We start from the raw sequence: 5,992 nt of genomic DNA, 5'->3' as shown, positions 1-5,992 counted from the left end.
AAACTCTGGTTGAACCGATTGACAAATCCTTACCTCTTAGACGTTCCGATAGAGTTAGAGTTCTACCCCATTTTTATGGTTTTCATATTACTACCGAAGGGGACACGTATATTAGTGATGGTACACTAATAAATCTTGATGAACCTAATAGCTATAAAGAAGCCATGGCAGGCCCGGAGTCTGCGAAATGGAAAGAGGCAATGGATAGCGAGATCCAATCCATGTATGATAACCAAGTTTGGAATTTGGTTGATTATGTGCCCGGACGTAAGACCGTTGGGTGCAAATGGATCTTCAAGAAGAAGACCGACGTGGATGGAAACGTACACACATATAAAGCGTGATTGGTTGCGAAGGGCTTTACTCAAACTCCCGGAGTTGACTATGATGAGACCTTCTCACTAGTTGCGAAGATTAAATCTATTAGAGTGATGCTAGCAATTGCCGCATTTCATGATTATGAGATTTGGCAAATGGATGTCAAGACCGCTTTCCTTAACGGAAAGTTGGCTGAGGATGTTTACATGGATCAGCCCGAGGGGTTTGTGGATCCGAAGCATCCAAATAGAGTGTGTAAGCTTGAGAAGTCTATTTATGGAATTAAGCAAGCGTCTCGCAGATGGAATCTTTGCTTCGATGAGAAAGTCAAAGAGTTTGGATTTGTACGAAGCGAAGACGAATCTTGTGTATATGTCAAAGCCAATGGGAGTATAGTAAGCTTCCTCGTTCTATATGTCGATGACATATTACTCATAGGAAATGACATCCCGACTCTGCAGGAGGTTAAGTCCTGGCTCGGGAAGTGCTTCGCTATGAAGGACCTCGGAGAAGCTTCTTACATTTTGGGAATAAGGATAGTGAGAGAAAGAAGTAAGAGAAAAATTGGACTTAGTCAGAACACTTACTTAGAGAAGGTACTAAAACGTTTTAGTATGGAAAACTCAAAGAAGGGAGAACTACCGATACAAAGTAATGCCAAATTGAGTAAGACTCAAAGTCCGAGTACCGAAGCTGAGATAGCGGAAATGAGCCGAGTACCATACGCTTCCGCAGTTGGCTCAATCATGTACGCTATGACTTGTACTCGCCCTGATGTAGCCTTCGCTTTGAGCATGGTTAGCAGATATCAAGGGAATCCTGGCAAAGCACATTGGATTGCGGTGAAAAAACATCCTTAAGTACCTTCGGAGGACGAAGGAATGGTTCTTAGTCCTCGGAGGGAGTGATGACTTGAAGGTGCGAGGGTATAGTGACGCCAGTTTTCAGACCGACAGGGACAACTACCGTTCGCAGTCGGGCTGGGTCTTTACCCTAAATGGAGGAGCAGTGACATGGAAGAGTTCCAAGCAAGAAACCGTAGCTGATTCAACGTTCGAATCAGAGTACATTGCAGCGAGCGAAGCGTCGAAGGAGGCAATATGGCTAAAGAACTTCATCGGTGATCTTGGAGTTGTACCTGCCATAAAGGAGCCAATGGAGATTTTCTATGATAACGAAGGCGCGGTTGCCTTGACCAAGGAACCGAGGGATCATGGTAGATCAAGACATATCGACAGAAAGTATCACTTCATTAGACATCGTGTAGAAGAAGGACAACTCGTAGTGAAGAGGATATCATCAGAAGATAACCCAGCAGATCCGCTTACGAAGGGACTGAGTAGGGTTAAGCACTTGCAGCATGCTAGGAGTTTTGGGCTGAAGGATGATATTAGCATAGATTAGATAGTATTAGAAACGTGTAATAGATAAATGTAATTGACATTTGATGATTAAATAAAGGAGTTTTATTTATGAGTAATGTTACTATCTTATGTTAATTGTTTAGCTATTGTTTCCTTTGCATGTTTTGACTTCCAGAATAATTGAGTTTATTAGGAATAATCGAATTGTTCAAATGGTCCACAATCGTTCATATGTTGGGAGTAGATATGAATGAAGATTGTCATGAATTGATGTGTAGAATGTCTAAATGGTATTAGATATAGCAAAGGATTGCTACAATGTTCATGAGTGCTTATGAACTAGTTTTGACCATTGGAATAAACCCGCACTTGCTGGAATCACCTTATGGAATACGATATAAAAGGTGATCGCAAGACGATAATATCATATAGTCTTAAAACCTAGATATATGGTTTATTATTTGTTAGTTGATTGTAAATTGATAATACGAAAACGCATCAGTAACTTGGTGTTATAAAACGTATTGTTGTGTATAGTTGGTTAATGAATAAGTAAATGCATATAAGTCGAAGTTTATCTGTAACTTTTATCTAAGAAGGTAAAAGCGATATCTCGGCCGCTCGATGATTTGATTTGACTTATGTGCCGGGCCCGGTCAGAACTGAATTGATGTGTTCGATTAAGTTCTATGTCAAATAAATCAGAGATCGAGAAACCTAAATGATTGACTAACCATTCCATAGGATTGTCAGCATGATATCTAACAGAGGACTATACGTTCCCTTATCTTAAGGACAAGATTGATTAGATCAGAGTTGACAGCGTCTTTGAGAGCTACGATTGCAAACCGAATTGTACTTGTATAGTTACTAGACTTATCCAAGTGGGAGACTGTTGGAATAGTGTCTAAGGCTGCAACTATATTAGGCAATTATTTGATCCGGTTGTGCATGGTCCTTTTGGGTTGCCTTCACCATAGCAACTTGATAGGATGATTTATTAAGAGAGAGTAAATATTATTAATATATTATGGGAATAATATAGTGAATAATATATTTGTTATTTGATTAATATAAGTCATAGAATTAATTAGAATTAATTTGGTGACTTAAAGAGATTAATTAAATAAAGGGGTATAAACTGTCAATTGTTTGATAGTTAAGCTTTAGACTGTAAATCCATTGGGATATGCTTTGGACGAATTCTAAGAGTGTTAGGATAGCCAAAATCGTCCAAAGGCTTATCTATGGAATGGATTTGGATAGCCTTAAGAGAAGATTATCCGATTAGGGTTTAGGTTGTAACCCTTAAGGAGTCTATAAGTATAAATAGACCCTATGGCTGATGGAATTCGACACTTGACCAAAAGTAAGGAACCTCTGGTCGAAATTCCTCCCCTCTCCTCTCTCCTAAATCATTCTTCTTGTTTTGGTGTTTGTAAGCCATTAGAGGAGTGACATCTGTGACTCTAGAAGCTCCAAGACCTCAAGATCAACAAGGAACTCAAAGGTATGATTCTAGATCTGTTTCAATGTTGTTATTTAACCTAATTAGTCATTAGAAGACTTGGATTCAAAGCATGTTTATTAGAAAGCCTAGATCCAAGCATTAGGGTTTTGCATGCGCATATAGGAAAGTTCTTATGACTAAAACCTATCACATACTCCCCCACAATAGAATGGGGTTGTGGAGAGACGGAATCGGATTGTTTTAGAGATGGTTGAAAGCTACTTGATGTCGATGAATGTGCTTGATGTACTATGGAGTGAAGCTGTGAACCACGCTGTCTATCTTCTGAACAGGGTCAACGCCAAAGCCCTGAAGGAGTCAACACTATATGAGATGTGGACTGGGAGAAAACCGCAAGTTCGACATCTCAGGGTGTTCGGTTGTGTCACATACATGCGGATAACCAAGAGCCATTCGAAGAAATTAGACGAGAGAAGCAAAAGGGTTATGCATCTCGGAATTGAAAAACGTTCAAAGGCTTATCGGTTATTGGATTCCAAAACAGGTACCATGTTCATGAGCAGGGACGTCGTATTTGAAGAAAATCAAAAGTGGAGCTGGGAAACATCGAAGAAGATAAAGCCGACACCTGGGATGAGCTTTAATATGGAGGGATTCGATTTTTACCAGGTCAATGAAAGTGAAGATAAAGCCCTCACACTCCAATGGGTCGAGAAATATCACAAGGTGATGTGGATTGGACTGAAGGTGAGTCTCATCCCATTAACTCATGCCTAAACGTACAAATAAGCCCACCTGGTATGTACTCAAACCCGTTGTCTACACCTGATTCCCCAATTTCCCTGGTTACACCAATTTCACCGGTGTCGAAAATCAACTATGCTAGTACCGCTTCAAGTTCGACAGGTGGTGGTGCTCCGAAGCGCTATTGATTACTCACAGACCTATACGAGAATACCAAATGATTGATGATCATTCATGAAGATAAAGAATGAAGCAAGTACACAGAAGGAATGGGTCAATGCTATGAATCTGGAACTAGCCTCGATCGAGAAAAACAAAACCTGGATTCTGGTTAATCTTCCAAAGTGACGAAGGGTGATTGGCTTGAAATGGGTGTTCAAGCTGAAACGAGATCCAAACGGGAAGATTTTAAAGCATAAAGCAAGAATCATGGCAAAAGGTTACAGTCAAAAGCACGGGATTGACCATGAAGAAGTCTTTGCACCGGTGGCGAGAATAGAAACGGTACGTGGCATTCTAGCTCTCGCAAGATCTGGTAATTGGCGTGTGCACCATCTTGATGTGAAAGCAGCTTTTCTAAATTGAAACCTAGAATAATAAATTTATGTCAAACAACCTGAAGGTTTTGAGAAGAGAGGCGAAATTAACAAAGTGTACAAATTGTCAAAAGCCCTTTACGGGCTGAAACAAGCTCCCAGAGCTTGGAATGCCTACTTGGATAAGTATCTGAAAAGCTTGGGATTCACTAGGTGTCCCCAAGAGTACTGTGTACACCAGAAAGAAGCAAAGAAACACTTTGATTGTAGGGGTGTATGTTGATGATCTATTGGTTACAGGAAGCTTCCATGATGATGTGAAAAGCTTCAAACTGGAGATGTTAACAAGTTTGAGATGAGTGATCTTGGTTTGCTCACTTACTATTTGGGAATTGAAGTGAATCAAAGTGGAGCTGGAATAACCCTGAAGCAATAAACTGAGAAGCATATACCAAAACTATCCTTGCCAAGACCCGAATGTTAGAATGCAACCCCACTAAAAGTCCAATGGAGTATAAGTTGAAGCTGACTAAAGATGAAGGAGGAGAGCTAGTAAATCCCACAGAATACAGGACTGTAGTAGGACTCAGGTATTTAACTCACACCCATCCTGATATAACCTTTGCAGTTGGAGTAGTCAGCTGTTTCATGGAAAAACCAACCATGAAACATATTCAAGCTGTAAAAGGTATCCTAAGATACATAAAGGGCACCGTGGACTATGGTTTAGTCTACACAAAAGGAGAAAGAAAAGTCAGTATCACTGGGTATTCAGATAGTAATATGGGGAATAATGAGGTTGACAGGAGAAGCACAGGTGGGATGGATTTCTATTTGAATGACAATCTGGTGTCATGGACATCCCAGAAACAACGTTGTGTAGCTTTGTCTTCATGTGAGGCGGAATTTATGGCAGCAACTATGGCAGCCTGTCAAGGAATTTGGTTACGTCGTCTTCTTGCTGAAATCATTGGCCAAAACATACCACCTGCAGCTCTATATGTTGATAACCAGTCAGCCCTTGATCTCATGAGGAATCTTGTATTTCCTGGACGAAGCAAGCATATCGATATAAGGTTCCATTTTATAAGAGAATGTGTGGAAGATGGAAAGATAACAGTAGCTCATGTTTACAGCAAAAGGGAGAAGGCAGATATACTTACAAAACCAATGGCAAAAGTGAAACATGAGGAGATGCGAAATCGAATTAGAGTAAACCATGTTCCAAACTCTGAACTAAAGGGGAAAATGTTAAAATAGTTTAGAGTTGATTTGGTCTATTCACATTTTTTTTATTTGTTTTGTTAACTGTTAGTAGAAGTGAATAAGTCAAGGCCATGTTGCTTAGTGTTCCTGGTCATTAGCTGATAGTGTGGAGTCAGTTCCATATTTTTCTGTAATACTCTAGTTTAAATGGGCAAGGTGTACATTGATGGGTGTAGTCCCCAATTGTGTTTTGTTTTACTTTGATAGTGAACAAAGGTGCAACCTTTTGCTCAATTGCTTCTCTGTTCCCTGTTTTAATCACTAAAACTGCATATTTTCCAGATTTACCCTTC

General features: G+C 40.0%; 1 pseudogene; it reads left to right on the top strand.

The window, feature by feature from the left end:
- Positions 1-4,940: 4,940 nt before the first annotated feature.
- On the top strand, positions 4,941-5,693 carry LOC145067677 (secreted RxLR effector protein 161 pseudogene; annotated as a pseudogene).
- Positions 5,694-5,992: the final 299 nt, after the last annotated feature.

This window comes from Lactuca serriola, chromosome 8 (genome assembly GCF_051521515.1).
Source record: "Lactuca serriola cultivar US96UC23 chromosome 8, Lser_US96UC23_V15, whole genome shotgun sequence".
In the NCBI taxonomy this organism is placed as follows: domain Eukaryota; kingdom Viridiplantae; phylum Streptophyta; class Magnoliopsida; order Asterales; family Asteraceae; genus Lactuca; species Lactuca serriola.
The sequence above is the reverse complement of the archived record's forward strand: the minus strand, read 5'-3'. Positions and strand labels throughout refer to the sequence as shown.